Raw genomic sequence first — 21675 nt, forward strand, 5'->3', positions numbered from 1 at the left:
TTTGCAGATGGGGAATATCGCAGGTGGGGAGAATAACCTTGCGCTGGAGTCTTGCTTGGATGTTTTCGACAGGCATCAGGCTGGCCACGGTGAAAGCAGGATACTGAACTAGATAGCCTCTTCTTGTGTACTTAGGGTAATGCTTAAAAATGTGAGGACAACGTGCAGTGGAGAGGGAAGGTCACTTAATTGGAATAAGGGTTGATGAACCTGTGTACATAAAGATTAAAGGACAAAGGGATTCATTCGTGGAGAAAAAGAGGTGATACTTGTCATGTTTCGGTTCATCATCTTGAGTCAACATTGAAGAATACTGCTGTCCTTTTCCAAACTATATACAGTGGTGCCTTGGTTCTCAAACGCCTTGGTTCCCAAACACCGAAAACCTGGAAGTGTTCCACTTTTCAAACGTTTTTTGGAAGCTGAATGTCCAATGAGGCTGTCAGCTATTGTTTCCGGGGCACCTTCACCAATCAGAAGCTACGCCTTGGTTTTCAAACATTTCGGAAGTTGAACGGAGTTCCGGCACAGGTTAAGTTTGGCGCTTTTGTTTTTGCTATTTATTTTGTGCTTTTGTTTTTGAGGCTTTTCCGGTTAGTTTGCTTTTGTGAGTGTGGAACCCAGCTCAGCTACTGATTGATTGTGTGATTGCAGAAATGGATAAAAGCCCCCCATCCAAAGAATTACTATCAGTGCAGGTAAAGAAAAAAATTAATTTTAATCTTTATCATCTACAATACAGTGGTACCTCAGGTTAAGTACTTACCGTAATTTGTTCTGGAGGTCCGTACTTAACCTGAAACTGTTCTTAACCTGAAGCACCATTTTAGCTAATGGAGCCTCCCGCTGCTGCCGCGCTGCCAGAGCACGATTTCTGTTCTTATCCTGAAGCAAAGTTCTTAACCTGAAGCACTATTTCTGGGTTAGCGGAGTCTGTAACCTGAAGCGTATGTAACTCTGAAGCGTATGTAACCTGAGGTACCACTGTAATGTCTTATTTATTTTATAGTACAGAACATTGATTATTGCTTTCATTTTATGGATCACTGGTCTCGTTAGATAGTAAAATCCATGTTAAATTGCTGTTTTAGGGGTTGTTTTTAAAAGTCTGGAACGGATTAATCCGTTTTGCATTACTTTCTATGGAAAGCGCGCCTTGGTTTTGAAACGCTTTGGTTTTGGAACGGACTTCCAGAATGGATTATGTTTGAGAACCAAAGTACCACTGTACAGGAAGCCCTCGACTTATGTGGGCATTATGTTCCAGAGACAGTGCCCAAACCAAAATCACATATAGTCAAAACACGTTGAGTGCAATGGCAGGTGAGAGTGCCAAAGTGTCCACCCCCTTTCAATTTTTCATCTTTTTCCTCAAGCACATAAAGTTGAAGGCACACAAGTTGGTGACTTTATCCCTGATCTTACCAATGTGGCGCTCAGTGCTTAAATCAGAAAAAAGAAAGACCGAAGAACTCAAGAGAACAGGCAGAGGGGTTTTCTCTCCAGTCTGGTTTGGAGATAAAGCTCTGGGGACTTGGCTGAGCACTTCCGGTGGCTTGCTAGAGCGCATCTGGTCAACAATCCAGCCCTGGTTTAAATTATGCACTGCCTGAAGTACTACCTCAGACCCTACAACATTTCTCTGATGGAAATAGGAACGTCCTATTTAACCATAACCGTAATTTTATTATGTATATGTCACCCATTAAACATTTAAAAAACTTCCCTATGCAGGGCTGCCTTCAGGTGTCTTCTAAAGGTTCTGTAGTTACTTATCTCCTTGGCGACGTGGATGGCGCTGTGGTCTAAACCACTGAGCCTAGGACATGCCAATCGGAAGGTTGGCGGTTCGAATCCCCGCGATGGAGTGAGCTCCCGTTGCTCAGTCCCAGCTCCTGCCAACCTAGCAGTTCTAAAGCACGTCAAAGTGCAAGTAGATAAATAGGTACCGCTCTGGCGAGAAGGTAAACGGCGTTTCCGTGCGCTGCTCTGGTTCACCAGAAGCGGCTTAGTCATGCTGGCCACATGACCCAGAAAAACTCTCTGCGGACAAACATTGGCTCTCTCGGCCAGTAAAGCGAGATGAGTGCCGCAAGCCCAGAGTCGTTTGCGACTGGACTTAACTGTCAGGGGTCCTTTACCTTTATACCTGCCAACATTTCTCTGATGAAAACAGGGATGTCCTAAGGAAAAGCGAACCATCCTGAGACCTCTGGGTATAGAGCGGTTTGTTTTTTTATTTATAAAATGAATGAATATTCCAGGATCAATAAGAAAGTGGGACGGCTTCTGCAAAACCAGGACTGTGCCTGGAGCATGGGTAGGCAAACTAAGGCCTGGGGGCAGGATGCGGCCCAATCATCTTCTCAATCCGGCTCGCGGATGGTCCGGGAATCGGCGTGTTTTTACATGAGTAGAATGCGTCCTTTTATTTAAAATGCATCTCTGGGTTATTGTGTCGTTCATTTTCTCCCCCCCAAAAAATATAGTCCGGCCCCCCACAAGGTCTGAGGGACAGTGGATCGACCCACAGCTGAAAAAGTTTGCTGACCCCTGACTTGGAGGGTCTGCTTTGCTCTGTCCTGAAGTTTGGCTGGATGATCTCACTGGGGCATTTCTTCCTGGGGGGAGGCTGGCGCAACCTGAAACCCAAACATCACCTGGCCGAGAGCAATCTCTCAAGGCTGCTGCTCCCTCCCACATTCCATCCCAAGCATTTCCAGAGCTGGAGGCAGCTTTCTCCTTCTAAGCATCCAAGGCTAAGACAACAAGGAGTCTTTGGACACATCTCTAGCCAGGCATTTTCATAAACATTCTGTACAGTGGTACCTCAAGTTAAGTACTTAATTTGTTCCGGAGGTCCGTACTTAACCTGAAACTGTTCTTAACCTGAAGCACCACTTTAGCTAACGGGGCCTCCTGCTGCCTCAGCGCTGCCAGAGCACGATTTCTGTTCTCATCCTGAAGCAAAGTTCTTAACCTGAAGCACTATTTCTGGGTTAGCAGAGTCTGTAACCTGAAGCGTATGTAACCTGAAGCGTACGTAAACTGAGGTACCACTGTACTGTTTTTAATGGTTTTTCGTTGGCATCGTGTACACAGTGCTGTACATTGATATTTTATGAGATGGTGGTGCATAAATGCTTATAGGAAACCACAGGAGGGGAGAGTATTGCTCTCGTGCTCGGATCCTGCTTGCAGGCTTCTCATTGAGGCATTTGGTTGGCGACTGTGAGAACAGGATGCTGGACTAGATGGGCCACTGGCCTGATCCAGCAGGCTCTCCTTATGTTCTTTTGGTGGCAAACACCTCTGTGGACTATTGAAGCACATCTGACATGGACTGTAGTCCACAAAAGCTTGTGCTATAACGTCACACAGCCATCCCAGCAGTCTCCAAGGGGGAAGGTATTCCAGGGTTCTGTTTCCTTTGGAAGAGGTCAGTGGAGACCTCCTTGTATCTTTAGGATAATAATAATAATAATAATAATAATAATAATAATAATAATAATTAAAAAAAAAATTTATTATTTATACCCCGCCCATCTGGCTGGGCCTCCCCAGCCACTCTGGGCGGCTTCCATAGAAAGCAAAAATACAATAAAATGTCACACATTAAAAACTTCCCTTAACAGGGCTGCCTTAAGATGTCTTTTGAATGTCAGGTAGTTGTTTATTGCTTTGACATCTGCTGGAAGGGCATTCCACAGGGCGGGGGCCACTACCGAGAAGGCCCTCTGCCTGGTTCCCTGTAGCTTTACTTCTCGCAATGAGGGAACCTCCATGAGGCCCTCGGAGCTGGACCTCAGCGTCCAGGCAGAATGATGGGGGTGGAGACGCTCCTTCAGGTATACTGGATATGTGGTTTAACTGACACATATATGCAAGCTGAGCATAGGATGGAGGGGCTCACGGTGCTAGCACTCCCATAGGTTCCCCCTTGGTTTTCCAAATTCTACCGCAGCGCTGTGATAAGAATTTTGAGGTCTTAGATATGTAATAAATGTTCATAAAAGTACCAAGCAAACATGTACATAAATATATAAGCCACATGTCTGAAAACCCCACAGAAAAAAAGGCCTGAACAAATTGACTTCAATTATTTCTCTGCAAGGTCAAAGTGGGAAACCTCCCCATTGTCTTTTTCCTTCACAAATCCTGTCTTAAGGGCACATTTAAGATATGAATAGGGTGTGAGCATGACCTGGCTCAGGAACTAAGTATTTATCATTACAAAAGACTAGCCAGGCAATCCAGTCAAGTGACCATTAAACTAGTAACCTGTCAGATGAGAAAAACAGATGAGATTTCTGCTGCAGACTGCCTTTTCTGTGATATAGGTATGATGTATCTGGGGGGGGGGTGGTCTTAGGTTACACCCCTTCTGTGATGTACGTATGATGTATGGAGGGGTGGTCTTGAGCTCCAGGGCAGGGAATTTAAAATGTCTATATAAGGCCTTACAGTAGCACCTTAAAGACCAACTGAGTTAGTTCTAGGTATGAGCTCATACCTAGAACTAACTCAGTTGGTCTTTAAGGTGCTACTGGAAGGAATTTTTTTATTTTGTTTTGACCATGGCAGACCAACACGGCTACCTATCTGTAACTGTATATAAGGCCTTGCGTGCCATTGTTCTGGGTTCCTCCTCCCTCCTGCGTGTGGTGAGTGAGGACCACGTTGCAACAGAAAAATAAAGATCAGGCTTACTAGCTGCTTTGCTTCTCAATATTCTCTGGTTGGCCTCTGTTATTTTCTCCTACCAATAGGGAACCTACACAAGGACTCTGTATGGGCTCTTGGGTATACCATAAGGGGAAAAAGGGCAGATTTTTGTTTACAACACCGCAAGACATCTTGTTGTGTCCTGCAGCTTCCAGCCTTCATCATCCAGTCTTTTTCCGTTCTCTCACACAACAACCCCAGTTGTTCCTTCTTCCATCTACCAGCCAAGGGAAGGAAAAATGCCTACCCCCCCCCCTTTCCCAGAGAGCGCCATCACTAGAGCTGCAGCTCTTGAAACCTGGCACATTCTTTGAGATGAGGATGACTCCATTAAACTGGCCAGCTGTTACGGCTAAAATCTGGGTGCGGGGCTACTCTCCCACCCAGCTCGTTGGACTAAGTGTCCCCGGGTCCCTGCGGAAGAAAATGAGCTCAGCCAGGCACAGGAGCAAACTACAGAAGATCCAAGTTTATTGCGCAACAGGTTCAAGACCAGATTGAACAGCGAGAAAGGGGTGACATCAACTTTTGAAACTTCCCTCCATGTCCCAGAATACAGTGCAAAATACATCATAGTTACATCATGAATACATTAAAGAGAGGTTGGGTTACACAGATTACATCATGAATACATTAAGAAGAGGTTGGGTTACACGGATTAACATATGGAGGAGGGAGGGGGGAATATGCAGAGCTGGAGATATGCGCAGATAAGCACATCCTGATGAGAAGACAATGGTCCATGTACTGAGAAGACAATGGTCCATGTACTGGCATTTCCTGTAGGAAAGGCTTGGCAGAGTGATTTGACAGGATTAGGGTCTTGACACCTTGCTTGAGGGATTATGGAGGACAGGGGAGGTGTGAGGGAGTCCTAGAGAAATTGAGCAAATTGGCACATTGATTTTCTATGGATTTTATAGATTTTTGTCCCTTTTGACATTGACAATTGGGAATAAATGGATATATTGTAGCGAAGAAGGTGAAGAAGACATGCCCCCCCTTCCGTAACACCAGCCAAAGCCCTTAACAAAGGAACAGGTTTGGCAGGCTCCGCTGCCTTTCCTACTCAGTTCTAGCCCTTGCTGGATGCAGGATCAGAGGCCTGGAAGGGATCCAGGTGACCCCCCCCAAAAAAACAACAACAACCCCTGTAACAATAAATCTGTAAGTGCTTAAAGTGCCTCTAGATGCTTTGTCATCTAAGTATGTGACTAAACACAGACCACAAAGCACCATGACCTTCCTTTTTTGCTTTTAACTTCCAGCTGAGGCATCTAATCATAAGCCTGCATTTTTATCAAAGCTTCTATATATTTCAATCAAGGTTTGTATTTAAAAATGAGCTTAAAAAAAGGATTTTCAAATGTTTCATGCCAGGCAAAAGACCAGCTGCCTAAAAGAACCTTGGCAAGATGTTTTTCCTCCTAAAACAAGAAGGGCCCCATTGATTTATAGTAGAAAAACAATTCTCAAAGTCATAAAAAAGGGAGAATTACATATGCTGCCCCAAGGCTGAGAAAACACCATTAGGAATGGGGAAAGATAATACTAATGTGCCTCCCAGTAAAATGAGCCAGATCTTCTTTCTAAGGTTGAAAGGCCAGGAGCAAATGGAAGGAAAAACATTTAGCTAGAAAGAAAGAGAGCATTTTTGGGGAAGTCTCTTCTAAAGCTGTTTCTTAAACTAAGAGAGTTAAAAAAGGTTAAAATGTGTTAAATGTTGGAAAGGCAACTGGCTTGGCAGAAGAAGCAGCTTCTTCCTATTTTATTTTGAGGCTGGAGAGGAGGGGGAAAGGGGGAGGTGCAAACTGAAGAGGCTTCTTTTAAAAGCTGTGTTTTATTGAGTTCCTTCCTTTTTACTTTGAAAAGCTTTATTCTTTTAAGAGGCTACCTATGATAAATGTATGAAATATATTAGCTTAAATATATTGGCTTAAATGTAATTATGCAAAGGATTTAAGGAATGCTAGATTCTTATTTCATATGGTTGTAAGAGTTGTATTTATCCTGAAATTAAGTCAGCCACCAGCCCCCCCCTTGCCAGACAGAAGACGCCATCCGGGCAGTCTTGATATATAGTTGTCAGGCATTTTGTTTAGAAACATTAAATGAAGGAAATCTTTCAATGTTGATGTGAAACTCAAGATCCTTGACATCTGTTGAACATAAAATGTAAGATTAAACCATTTGTTTTAGAAGGCAATAGGGCAAGAAGGGCAAGAGGTGAGCTGGTAATTAAGATTCCATGTAAGATATATTATTACTTATTTGTCATTTATATATAGCTCTTTGTCTCCCATATAAGGGCAAGGAAGTGGGTGTATCTTTTGTGGGTGTATCTTTTGTGATTGGCTCTAGCAAACAGCCAATAGGAATTTCAACCAGGCTGATTGGACAGAGGCAGCCACAGGAGGAGCAAAGGGGGCTGGATTAAGGGAATATAAGTGCTGGCCAGAATGGCAGGAGGCCAGGCCAGAGCTTGGTAACCACGTACCACTGAGCCTCTTATTTATTTGTCTGACAAATAAATTACTATTTTAATTTCTCTATTGCTGCGTTGAATATTTCATTCCAGCTAAGCGTTAACCACAAGCAGGGTGCTACATTTTATGGTGCCCTGTGACTCGGATAAGTGGTCTGCTGGAACGCAGCCCCTTCGCCCTACTGGGCAGGGTACAAGAGAGAGGACAACTGCTTACCCAAAGCGCGCACTGGTAAATTTTTCCAGGGGGAACGCAGAAGACTCGTCTGTCTGATACCCTGCTCACTGGCGGCGACGGACCGGGGGAAACAGGGAACCAACCAAGGGTAAGTGCACAAAGGGATTTTTGGCCCTCCAATTAATTGGGAGGAAGAGAAGTCTTGATCAAACTTCTGCGTCTCAGTAAGGGGAAACTGAGTACGCTAGGTGGTTGGGTACATCAGATGGTGATCTGGTGTAGGGAAAGGGAAAAATTGGGAGGTAGAGTGTGGTGAAGTATCCAGCGCATTGTATGTGTGAGAAAGTACAGAGCAATCTGTAGCTGACCCGAGTGTGGAGTGGGCAGTACTTCGGTTCCTAGTAAGGCGACTTCACTAGGCAAGGAAACCCACGAAGCGCGTCTGTGAGTGACTGAGTGGATACTTCACAGGGCCATACAATGGGAGTTGGGGGTTCAAAGGGGGAAAATACACCTCTTGAGTGTATGTTAAATAATTTTAAGAAAGCCTTCTCAGGGGCATATGGAGTCAAAATGACGCCAGAGCGCTTGAGAACGTTATGTGAACTAGAATGGCCAAAACAAATTACTGGATGGCCATCCCAGGGAACCTTTGATATAAATTTAGTAAGCAAACTTTGGACTGATATCGCCAAAGAAACTGGAGGGTGCCCAGAACAATTTCCATATATAGATTCCTGGCTGAGCACATTAAATAAAAATCCTCCATGGATAAGGGAATGCAAAGTCAAACGATGCAAATTATTGGCTGTAAAAGCCGAAGCTAGGAAAGGAATCTTGCCAAATAAACTCAAACCCATTTTTGAGGGGCCAGAGGAAGAGGTGCTTCCACCTCCACCCTATGCTCCACATCGAAGGGAGCTTAATCCAAACACTCCACCAGTTGTAACCACAAGGCAAGAAACTGGAATGAATAATGGGAGTGGAGTCACAGAGCTTGATTCCTTGATAGATTATGATAAATATCTTCAGGAGGCATTGGAGTCCTATAATAAAGCCCAAGCAGAAGTGGTTATTCCACCTGTGACTCCTAATAGACCTCCATCTACAGTCTCCTTTAGTGGAACAACTGATTGCCCACCCCAAACCCCTGTACATCCAAGTCCCAGAGAAATGTTACAGAAGTTACAGGGAGACCTTGCTCGGTCAGCAAGCAATACAGCCAGGCGTATAAAGCTGCTAAAAGAACGCCTTGCGACAGATACCATCCCCTATGATTTGAGGCCCCTAGAGCAAAGTGAAGAGAAAGATCACGTAGTAGCCCCTCTTAGAAGAGTATTTGATGCACTTGAGGAGCCTGCGCTGGTTAATGGGCAACCCGGACCACGGCCACCTCGAACTTCGACCCTGCAATATATTCCATTCACAACTACAGATCTGATGAATTGGAAAACACACACCCCATCTTTTGCAGAAAAACCTCAGGCTATGATGGACTTGGTGACTTCAATAGTAAATACTCATAGCCCTACTTGGACAGATTGTCGCCAGCTCCTAAATACTCTGTTCACCACTGAGGAAAGGAGAGACATAATTGAAAAGGCACAGATATATTTGCGTGAGCAGGCCAGAGCGGGAAATATTTATAATATTGACCGTCATCTCCAAGATAACTTTCCCTTGGAAGATCCTAATTGGGATCCAAACAATGCAATTCACCTGGCCAGACTCACCACCTACCGCCAGACACTTGTGCAAGGTATCCGCAGGGCATGCCAGAAGCCCACTAATATGTCTAAAGTCTCAGAAGTAGAACAAAAACCAAATGAGAGTCCGGGAGACTTTTTAGAGAGGCTGCAAGAAGCCTATCGTATATGGACTCCTTTTGACCCTGAAGCCCCTGAAAACAGTAGAATGATTACTGCTACATTTGTGGCCCAGTGCGCTTCTGACATTCGTAAGAAAATTCAGAAATCAGAAGGATGGGAAGGGATGCTGATGAGCCAAATTATGGCCATTGCACGCCGAGTTTATCGGAATAGGGATGAGGCTGAGAAGCAAGAGAAGAAGAAGTGGCAGAAGGAAAAGATGGTAATGCTAGCCACAGCAGTGAAGCAAGACCACCGCCCCTTAAATGGAGGGCGAGGGCGAGGAAGGAATCCACCACTGGGAAGGAATCAATGTGCAAATTGCAAGAAGGAGGGTCATTGGAAGCGGGAGTGTCCTGAACCCCTGAGGTTGGAAGAAGTACGCCCAGGCCCAGGCCCAGGCTCCGGCTCCGGCCCAAGAAACCAGGGACGGGGACGGGGAATGATCCGAGATGGAAGATATCAGAGACCAGGACAGGGACGGAGTAGAGACAATTTCATTGGACTGGCAGAAGAGGATTTTACCCAAGACTAGGAACGACCGGACTCCATAAAGTTAGGCTTCCAGGAGCCCACGGTCACGATTCAATTAGGGAGCCATTTAATAGATTTTATGATTGATACTGGGGCTGAATACTCAGTACTCCCAGAACTATTGCAGAAAAAGGCATCCAAAAGTGTAGTCATTAAAAGTGCTACTGGACAGTCAGCTAAGAGGTCTTTCCTCCAACCTTTGGAATGCCAGATTGGGGGACATCGTTTAACCCATCAGTTTTTGTATATACCTGAGTGTCCAATACCTCTCTTAGGTAGAGATATGCTGTCCAAATTGCAGGCCCAAATCACTTTCACTCCTCGAGGTCCAGAAATGAAACTGCCATCAAAAGCAGCAGGAATAATTACCCTCTCAGTACCTAAGGAACAATCATGGCGCTTAATGTCAGCCTTGCAAGTCCAACCCACATTGGATACAGAATTAGACAAGCTCCTCCGAACTCTACAGGTGCCACCAGGAGTATGGGCCGAAAATAGCCCACCAGGAATGGCTAAGAATATAGCCCCAATTGTAGTAACCCTAAAACCTATGGCTACCCCTGTATCTGTAAAGCAATATCCCTTACCCCGGCGAGCAGCGGAGGGCATCCAGAAACATTTGGACCGCCTATTAAAATATGGTCTGCTTAAGCCTTGCCAATCAGAATGGAACACACCCCTTTTGCCTGTTCGAAAACCTGGGACAGATGAATACAGGCCAGTGCAGGACTTGAGGCTCGTAAACCAGGCTATCGAGACCTTGCACCCAAATGTACCAAACCCATATACCTTGCTGAGTTTGATCCCACCAGAAGCAACATTTTTTACTGTATTGGACTTGAAAGATGCATTCTTCTGTTGCCGGCTGGCACCACAGAGCCAACCTATATTTGCCTTCCAGTGGGAAGACCCTTTGACAGGAACAAAAGGCCAGCTAACCTGGACAAGATTGCCCCAAGGATTCAAAAATTCCCCAACTTTATTTGGCACTGCCTTGGCGAGGGATCTAACAAGTTACCCCTCAATACCGGGAGAAAAGGTGGTTCTGCAATATGTGGATGATCTTATACTAGCTGCAAAGGATTTTGATACCTGTAAAGAAGGGACAGAGGAACTGCTCCACTTGCTCTGGGAAGCTGGCTACCGAGTTTCCCAGAAAAAGGCACAGTTATGTTTAGAAAAGGTCAAATATTTGGGCTTTGACATCTCACACCAACAACGAGCATTGAGACCAGAGAGGAAAGAAGCTATTTGCCTTATCAAGGAACCTACCACAAGAAAACAACTTAGGGGATTCCTGGGAACAGCAGGGTTTTGTAGACTATGGATACCTGATTTCAGCAGTCTGGCCAAGCCCTTACATGAAAGCACTCGAGGTGCAGAAAAGGACCCATTCGTATGGGGACCTGAGCAGAAACAAGCCTTTTTAGTTATCAAACAGCGACTTATGGAGGCACCAGCCCTTGGATTGCCTAATTCGGAAAAACCCTTTCAGCTGTATGTACATGAACAGAATGGGATTGCAGCAGCAGTCCTGACCCAGAGATTAGGAAGTTGGAACCGTCCAGTAGCTTATTTGTCTAAACAATTGGACTCAGTAGCAAAAGGATGGCCTCCATGCCTAAGGGCAGTAGCGGCCACTGCGAGCCTTGTCAAAGAAGCTGATAAATTTACCTTTGGCCAGACGATGTATGTGAATGTACCTCATGCTGTTCTGACACTCATGGAATATAAGGGTAGTTATTGGCTAACGAACCCAAGGATGGCTAGATACCAAGGCCTATTGTGTGAAAATCCCAGGATTCATCTACGAGTAGTGAATATGCTCAATCCAGCGACTTTGCTGCCCCTACCAGAGGTAGATGATGAGGAATCACATGATTGTCTCCAAGTAATGGATGAAGTTTATTCCAGTAGACCTGATCTGAAAGATGAACCATTAAAAAATCCAGATGTTGTATATTATACTGATGGTAGCAGTTACCTGCATGAAGGTGCCAGACGAGCAGGATATGCTGTGGTCACCAATGAGGAAGTTGTGGAAGCTGAGGCTTTGCCTGCTGGCACCTCAGCACAAAAGGCTGAACTTATAGGTTTAACTAGAGCTCTGCAATTGGCAGCCGGATGTAAGGCAAACATCTATACTGACTCAAAATATGCCTTCTTAACCCTGCATGCACATGGAGCTCTATGGAAAGAAAGAGGTCTAATCGGAGCCCACGGGAAGGCTTTGAAATATGGACCTGAAGTAGAAATCCTGTTAGAAGCAGTATGGGCTCCAGAACAGATTGCTGTAATGCACTGCAAAGGTCATGGACGAGGAAGGGATCCAATAACCAGAGGAAATCATGCTGCTGACAAAGCAGCCCGAGAGGCAGCCCAAAAGCCTGTGGGAGGATTTATAGCAGCCCTCATACCAGAGGTAGTTCCAGAAGATGTTAAACCTCACTATACCCCAGAAGAGAGGAAGTGGGCTGAACAGGAAAGAGCAGTTGTGAAGGACGGTTGGATGATCCTGCCGGACAATAGGATTTATGTACCTCATCATCTAGCAGGCACAATTGTAAGAAATTATCATGAATCTACTCACCTTGGCGGTACTGCAACTAGAGAGAGTCTCAGTCGGAAGTTGTATATTATTAATCTATCACAATTAGCAACTTGCATTTCACAGAAATGTGTTCTTTGTGCTAAAAACAATCCCAGGCAGGGACCGGTACAACCTCCTGGAATTCAGCATGTGGGATACGTCCCCATGGAAAGCCTAATTGTGGACTTCACAGAGCTGGTCCCTTCTAAGGGATTCAAGTATCTCCTTGTGTTTGTAGATACTCTTACCGGATGGGTTGAAGCTTTTCCCACCCGAACTGAAAAGGCACGAGAGGTAACTAAAAGACTCCTCACTGAATTGATCCCAAGGTTTGGATTACCTAGATGCATTGGAAGTGATAATGGGCCAGCGTTCATTGATCAAGTAGTACAAGATGTATGTCGAGTCCTACAAGTAAAATGGAGACTGCATACAGCATATAGGCCTCAGAGTTCAGGGAAAACTGAAAGAATGAATCGGACTCTGAAAACCCAATTGGCAAAATTAACCCAGGAAACGGGATTGGGATGGGTAGATGTGTTACCCATAACACTGTTTCGTGTTCGGTGTGCACCCACAAAAAGACTTAAGTTGTCACCTTTTGAGCTCCTGTATGGGAGACCGCCCTCCTTTGTTCAGGATATTCCAGCTGACCTTAAACAAATAGGAGATCATGTGACACAGGGACAAGTGCAATCTCTCTCCCGTGTTTTTGTTTCTCTTAACAGGTGGGCCCTCGAGCGCACGCCGTGCAGCATTGCCGAGCCGATTCATCAGTTCCAGGCTGGCGATAGCGTATGGGTGAAAGAGTGGAAACGCGATCCACTTGCACCTAAGTGGCGTGGACCTTACACCGTCTTGCTCTCTACTCCAACAGCGGTGAAGGTAGCTGAGGTGACCCCCTGGATTCATCACTCTCGTTTGAAGAAGTCTGAAGGCAGTTGGACGTGCAAAGGTGACCCCTCTAATCCTTTAAAACTAACTCTCTCCAAAAACCCCTGTATCTAGCCCTACCGGGAACGGGCTAGGTCACGGGCAACATTTGACGACCGGCCTGCTGCAGCCACAACCTGGAAGCTGGCTGACCTGCGCACGCCTGAAGCTTGAGGAGCGTCTGAACCAGCGACTGTGAACGGAAAGATTCTCTAATACAATTGATTGACTGCCCCCCCCTTGTGGAACAATTATCAGAGATATTACTCATTGGGGATCCTCGGGATATATGTTTTGGTCTTGGTGGTTCCCCATTTCTGTCACTGGGGGAATTATATTGGGGCTAATAATTATTTGCTATCACAATAAGGTAATCTTTTGTGGAAGGAATGCATATACTAGACATCAACATGATTTTATTAATCCTGATCCCTTGGGAAGGGGAAGGGTCCTTGAATCTGACCAAATTGGCTAAATATGGATTCAGCCATGACCACAATATGTGGGTAGGTTTAGCTGAAATGGTAGCTAATGTTGCAAATAGGACCAATTGCCTTGTTTGCTCTCTTGGGCCAGATGATTCAGAGGGAGGTATGCCGTTATTACCGATACCATTAGATGCTATTGGTATGGTAAGCGAAATGCCACACCAAACTGAAATACAGAATTTCCCCGGATGGAACTCAACTAAACCATTACGAGTTATACCTGTACAAGGGGAATTCTGTGTACATAAATCATCAGATGCAGCTGATTCTCCCATGATAGGCTCTTCTCATTGTCACTATACTTGGGATTATAAGAAGAATAGTCATACCTGGGCACACGGTACTACCTATCGAACTCGGAATGCCTTGCCCTGTGCACCTCCTTTTATTCATGCATGGAAAGTGGTGTGGAACATAACTGTGACAGAAGAAGGCAATCTAACATACTGCACTGTGAACTCTCTACCCCTTTTGGTATTTCGCCTTCTGTATTCCCCGTACCAAAAACCTCAGACCCGATGGTTGTGGTGGATATGTGGAGAATGGGCATACAAGAAACTCCCTTCCAAATGGAGTGGGACTTGTTTCTTGGGTTGGGTATTACCACCAATGTGGATTATGCCCACTAGTTCGGCCAGGCGAACACGAAGGAATGCTGATATTTCTCATATAGCAGGAGGAAGTACCCAAAGTTGGAGCGGTACTGATGATTGGCCGCCAGAGCGCATTATAGCCTATTATGATCCTGCCTCCTGGAATCCTGGTGAGCTCATACAAGGGGCACGGGATCCTATTTATAATCTAAACAGAATAATTCGATTGCAAGCAGTAGTGGAACTTGTAACCAATGCAACGGCCCAGAGTTTGAGACTTATTGCACAACAGTTGGATGAAAGTAGAGCCGCCATTTTGCAGCTGAAAATGGGAATGGATTATGTACTTGCCAGGCAGGGAGGCCTATGTGGAGTCTTGAACTTGACAGGGAATGCCTGTTGCTTTAACATTTCTGATAATGGTGAGGCAATCCGTGTGTTGGCCACAAAGATGGAGAATATAGCACATGTCCCAGTACAAACATGGGAAGGATGGGATATGGGATGGCTCACCAATTGGTTACCTAATGTCACAGGACTCAAAGGGATACTATTGTCTTGCTTGTTTTTCTTGACAGTAGTAGTATTGGTTTTATGTATGATGCCATGTATCATTTCATGTTTTAGAAGTACAATTAGCAAGATGGTTTCAAATGAAACTCTACCTCATATCATGGCCCTATACAGAGCTTTACCTCAGGAATATGATGAAGGTCAAGCTATCAAGGACACTTGGGATGAAGGTCCTTGAGCTTGAAAGGGGGGAATGAGGCATCTAATCATAAGCCTGCATTTTTATCAAAGCTTCTATATATTTCAATCAAGGTTTGTATTTAAAAATGAGCTTAAAAAAAGGATTTTCAAATGTTTCATGCCAGGCAAAAGACCAGCTGCCTAAAAGAACCTTGGCAAGATGTTTTTCCTCCTAAAACAAGAAGGGCCCCATTGATTTATAGTAGAAAAACAATTCTCAAAGTCATAAAAAAGGGAGAATTACATATGCTGCCCCAAGGCTGAGAAAACACCATTAGGAATGGGGAAAGATAATACTAATGTGCCTCCCAGTAAAATGAGCCAGATCTTCTTTCTAAGGTTGAAAGGCCAGGAGCAAATGGAAGGAAAAACATTTAGCTAGAAAGAAAGAGAGCATTTTTGGGGAAGTCTCTTCTAAAGCTGTTTCTTAAACTAAGAGAGTTAAAAAAGGTTAAAATGTGTTAAATGTTGGAAAGGCAACTGGCTTGGCAGAAGAAGCAGCTTCTTCCTATTTTATTTTGAGGCTGGAGAGGAGGGGGAAAGGGGGAGGTGCAAACTGAAGAGGCTTCTTTTAAAAGCTGTGTTTTATTGAGTTCCTTCCTTTTTACTTTGAAAAGCTTTATTCTTTTAAGAGGCTACCTATGATAAATGTATGAAATATATTAGCTTAAATATATTGGCTTAAATGTAATTATGCAAAGGATTTAAGGAATGCTAGATTCTTATTTCATATGGTTGTAAGAGTTGTATTTATCCTGAAATTAAGTCAGCCACCAGCCCCCCCCTTGCCAGACAGAAGACGCCATCCGGGCAGTCTTGATATATAGTTGTCAGGCATTTTGTTTAGAAACATTAAATGAAGGAAATCTTTCAATGTTGATGTGAAACTCAAGATCCTTGACATCTGTTGAACATAAAATGTAAGATTAAACCATTTGTTTTAGAAGGCAATAGGGCAAGAAGGGCAAGAGGTGAGCTGGTAATTAAGATTCCATGTAAGATATATTATTACTTATTTGTCATTTATATATAGCTCTTTGTCTCCCATATAAGGGCAAGGAAGTGGGTGTATCTTTTGTGGGTGTATCTTTTGTGATTGGCTCTAGCAAACAGCCAATAGGAATTTCAACCAGGCTGATTGGACAGAGGCAGCCACAGGAGGAGCAAAGGGGGCTGGATTAAGGGAATATAAGTGCTGGCCAGAATGGCAGGAGGCCAGGCCAGAGCTTGGTAACCACGTACCACTGAGCCTCTTATTTATTTGTCTGACAAATAAATTACTATTTTAATTTCTCTATTGCTGCGTTGAATATTTCATTCCAGCTAAGCGTTAACCACAAGCAGGGTGCTACACAGCCAGAGGAAGAGTTCTGGAAAGCTTGCCTGCTGTTAAGTCATCTTTTGCTTTGTGCTAAGAGATTTTACAGTTGGTTTTACAGGCATCGAGGATCCCTGGATTTATTATTTTCCTGATGGACCAAGAGCTTATGTCAGGGGTAGGCAACCTAAGGCCCCCACGGGGGCCAGATGCGGACCAGTCACCTTCTAAATCCGGCCTGTGGGTGGTCCGGGAATCAGCGTGTTTTTACATGAGCAGAATGTGTCCTTTTATTTAAAATGCATCTCTGGGTCATTTGTGGGGCATAGGAATTTGTGATCTGAGGGATGGTGGACCGGCCCACGGCTGAAAAAGGTTGCTGACCCCTGGCTTATGTTGTTTCTTGCAATGCTGCCGCTTAGTGGACGATTGTATCAGGGCTATCAGCAGCCACACTCTTGTCTCCCAATTCTTCTTCTTCTTTGACGATAACTTGTAGCCGAGTAAGATTGACTTTGTTATAAGAATTTTAAGGTCTTATACGTATAAAATAGATGTTCATAAATGTACCAAGCAAACATATACAAATATGTAAACCACATGTCTGAAACCCACAGAAAAGTACTGAAACCATTTTCTCTCTCCCAAAATGACCTCAAATATTTCTCTGCAAGGTCAAAGGAAATGGGAAATCTCCCCATGTCTCTGTGCTCACAAATTCTGCCTTAAGAGCACATTTAAGGTGTGAATTGGGTGAGCCTTTGACCTGGATTCAGGAATTAAGTAGTTATAATAACAAAAACATGAGTTTGATCAAACTGCGGGAGGCAGTGGAAGACAGGAGTGCCTGGCGTGCTCTGGTCCATGGGACGCGGGTGGCGCTGTGGGTAAAACCTCAGTGCCTAGGACTTGCTGATCGTAAGGTCAGCAGTTCGAATCCCCGCGGCAGGTTGAGCTCCCGTCGTTCGGTCCCAGCTCCTGCCCACCTAGCAGTTTGAAAGCACCCCTAAGTGCAAGTAGATAAATAGGTACTGCTTTATAGCGGGAAGGTAAACGGCGTTTCCGTGTGTGGTGCTGGTGCTGGCTCGCCAGCTGCAGCTTTGTCACACTGGCCACATGACCCGGAAGTGTCTTCGGACGGCGCTGGCTCCCGGCCTCTTGAGCGAGATGAGCGCGCAACCCTAGAGTCGGTCACGACTGGCCCGGACAGGCAGGGGTACCTTTACCTTTACTTTTGACCTGGATTCAGGAATTAAGTAGTTATAATAACAAAAGCATGAGTTTGATCAAACTGCGGGAGGCAGTGGAAGACAGGAGTGCCTGGCGTGCTCTAGTCCAGGGGGTCACGAAGAGTCGGACACGACTAAAGGACTAAACAACAACAATAACAAAAAAGTGGCCAAAACCCAGATAATGCAATCAGGTAAATGGCAGACTTTATGGTGCTGGAGGAGACTCTTGAGAGTCCCATGGACTGCAAGAAGATCAAACCTCTCCATTCTAAAGGAAATCAGCCCTGAGTGCTCACTGGAAGGACAGATCCTGAATCTGAGGCTCCAAGACTTTGGCCACCTCATGAGAAGAGAAGACTCCCTGGAAAAGACCCTGATGTTGGGAAAGATGGAGGGCACAAGGAGAAGGGGACGACAGAAGACGAGATGGTTGGACAGTGTCCTCGAAGCTACCAGCATGAGTTTGACCAAACTGCGGGAGGCAGTGGAAGACAGAAGTGCCTGGCGTGCTCTAGTTCAGGGGGTCACGAAGAGTCAGACACGACTAAACGACTAAACAACAACAAAATGGCAGACAGGAGATAAACAACACACTCAGGATTCTGTTTTATATCGCCCCCTGTGATGTATGTATGATGTATTGGAGGAGGTGGTCCTGGGATACACGCTTTCTGTGATATATGTATGATGTTTCTGGGGGTGGTCTGGAATTTGAGGGTGGACAATTTAAAAAGTCTATATAAGGGCGGGCACACCTTTGTTTGGGGTTCCTCCCCACCTCCTGTGTGTGTGGGAGCTCCCTGTTGCAACAGCTTCAATAAAGATTAGGCTTACTAGCTGCTTTGTTTCTCAATATTCTCTGGTTGGTCTCTGTTATTTTCTCCTACTGATAGAGAACCTACAAAAGGACTCTATATGGGCTCTTGGGTACACCATATGGGAAAAGGAGCAGTTTTTTTCTCATAGCATCTTTCATGAACATGGTCTTAACAGTGAGTCCGTAAGTGACTATGGAGGCCAATTCTGGGTCCACATGTCCTTCCACAGTGGGGACATAGGTTTCCAGGCGGGAGTTGATCACGGTGTGGATTTACCAAGCGTGCCTTCCTCTTAGCGTGTTTCTCCCTTGCGTCCTTAGTTCTAGTGTCTTCAAAATCCATGACACCTTTGGTAAAGACTGTTCTCCAACTGGATCGCTCGCAGGCCAGTGTTTCCCAATTGTTGGTGTTTTAGATTTGCCTTGAATACGCCTATGCTGTTGCCTCTGGGCAGACAACACCTGTCACAGCCCTAGATAGCAAGCTCATCATCTATTAACCCACCAACTTTCCTCCCTGGAACAAAGGTGTTATGAGAATTCTGCCATAGCCAGATAGCAGCGGCTATTTCTGTTATGTATTGAAGTTCTCACCCTGGCCAAAAGGAGTATCGTGTATGTAGTTTTCACTCAGGTCCACGTCAGTTATTTTAGGCGGGAAACCCTGGGTTGTTGTTGCTACAATGTTGACAGCCGGCTGCCTATAAAAGCAGGCCGGCTGAGCTGTTTGCTGCTCAGTTCTGTTCCAGCTTACATATAAAGAGCTGCTTTGGAGAAATCGCTGCGTCGTCTGCTATGCCGACGCACTATTCAACACTGGTGACGAGGATGGGATCGATGGACATTGGAACACAGCCAGACGCGGCCACCCTCTGAAATGAGCTGAATCACGGAGCTGAAACACTGAGCGAAATCACGGAGCAGAACCAATTCAGAGCTGACCGTTCTGGCTAGAGCATGGTGTTCCATCCATTGCCTCCACGCCAGCATCGGAACCATGGCTTCACTCGTGCCTCTACCGCCGTTTGCCCCAGCCTCTGAATCATGGGACTCCTACCTTGCTCGGTTCGACTGCTACCTCCAAGCAAATGAGCAGACAAGAGGGTCTGTAGAGCAGAAGCAGGGCCTCTTCCTTAGCCTTGTGGCCCTGAGGTGTTCGCGATGGCCCGAGCATTGGTTGTGCCTTTAGCAGTCCAGACAGTGCCATGGGACACGATCCAAGAGAAGCTCTGCAACCACTACGCGCCAAAGCCGTCCAAGATTGCTGCCCGCCATGCGTTCTACCACCGGAACCAGGCAGAGGGGGAGTCAATCAACAACTACACCACCGCCCTGCGACAGGCTGCAATACACTGCGAGTTCCGAGACTTAGACGATGCCCTGATGGATCGAATCGTCTGCGGGGTCCGGGACATCCATCTGCAACGGCGTCTCCTCGCCAAGCCAGACCTCACGCTACAGAAAACCATTGAGGAGGCCGTGGCCTCAGAAGCTGCTTAACTCTCCGCCCTGGAAATCCGCAAGGCCACCCGGACTCTGGTACTGGCCCTCGGCGATCCAGCAGGGTTTCCAAGTTCCAAGCGTATTTAAGAGACTATGTTCACTGGAGAAACCCTGGGTTGTTGTTGCTACAATGTTGACAGCCGGCTGCCTATAAAAGCAGGCCAGCTGAGATGTTTGCTGTTCAGTTCTGTTCCAGCTTACAAATAAAGAGTTGCTTTGGAGAAATCGCTGCGTCGTCTGCTACGTCTACCCACTATTCAACAATTTCTGCGTCTGAATCAGCCAAAGAAGACAATTTATTTACCATATTTTTCCATCTATAAGATACCCCCTATTTTGGGGGAGTCAGATTTAAGAAAATCCACCCTCAGCACTCCGTGTATAAGACGCCCCCTAATTTTGGACATTATTTTTTAGGAAAAAAACCTAGTCTTATACACAGAAAAATATGGTATATCCCCCTAAAAGTGGTTTTGTTCAATGTGATAATAGTGGAGATTTTTTTCATCTAATAGGTTGACACGGGTGTACTGTATAACTTTTTAAGGGCACTCAAAGAATCATGGACTTTAAACACTTCCATCCTGCAGTCTCCCTCAGGAGGCGGTGGACTCTCCTTCCTTGGAGGTTTTTAAGGAGAGGCTGGGTGGCCTGCTGTCAGGGACGCTTTAGCGGAGAGGCCTGCCTTGTGGGGATGGGGTGGACTAGAGGACCCCTGGGGTCCCTTCCCACTCCACGGTTATTAAGGCCCAGCATTTCCCCTCCTCTCACTGCCCTTACTTCCATTTCTTATTCTTCCCACAGCCTGCATTGTAAGCTCCTTGGGGCATGGCCCTGCAGGACTGTGCAGAGGGTGGCGTTTCAGGAAGAAGCAGTGGAGGCTCTGGAATTACTTGACAGTGAATTTACTCTCCATTCCTAAGAGCTGTTTTAAGTAAGGGACAATTAAGGGAAGGATATTATTCCTCTTGATAAGAAGTCTACTTTCCTTGTTAAGTAACAATTAAGGCCTTGACATTAATGTTTATTCTTATTACAATTAAGGCATTGACATTAATGCTTAATCCTATTTTTATCATCAATACGATTAAGGCCTTGACATTAATGTTTTTTATTATTTTTATTATTTTTATTATTTTTATTATTATTATTATTATTATTATTATTATTACAATTAGGGCCTTGACATTATTCAGGCCTTGACATTAATGTGTTTTTGTAAAAATTATTATTATTAATAATATTAATTATTACAGTTAGGGCCTTGACATTAATGCTTATTCAGGCCTTGACATTAATGTTTATTCAGGCCTTGACATTAATGCTTATTATTATTATTATTATTTATTACAATTAGGGTCTTGACATTAATGTTTATTCCTATTATTATTATTGTTGTTGTTGTTGTTGCTATTAATTATTATTACAATTAGGGTCTTGCCATTAATGTTTATTCCTATTATTATGCCCGCCCTCAGCGAGCATGCGCACTCGCCGCCGTACGATTTCTCCCTGGGAAACGCCTTTTCTCCGACTGCGCACGCGCGCCCCGTCCGCGCGGCCGGTTGGCGCGGCCGGAGAGGGAAACAAAAAACAAACGCCCTCCAAGCTCCTCCCCCTATTCCTCCTGTTCCGCATCACGTGAGCTCGCCTCCCTC

The 21675-nt window shown here is 45.1% G+C and overlaps 1 protein-coding gene across 1 annotated transcript in view; it reads right to left on the minus strand.

The window, feature by feature from the left end:
- LOC309341197 (secreted frizzled-related protein 2-like) overlaps positions 1-20838 on the minus strand; it is a 40913-nt gene extending 20075 nt beyond the window's left edge. Inside the window, exon 1 of the mRNA XM_081860726.1 lies at positions 20798-20838. The gene's annotated coding sequence lies outside the window, so the exon portion shown is untranslated. The remainder of the gene's footprint in view (positions 1-20797) is intronic.
- Positions 20839-21675: the final 837 nt, after the last annotated feature.

Source organism: Podarcis erhardii, assembly GCF_964252035.2.
Source record: "Podarcis erhardii genome assembly, chromosome: 4".
Taxonomy (NCBI): Eukaryota; Metazoa; Chordata; class Lepidosauria; order Squamata; family Lacertidae; genus Podarcis; species Podarcis erhardii.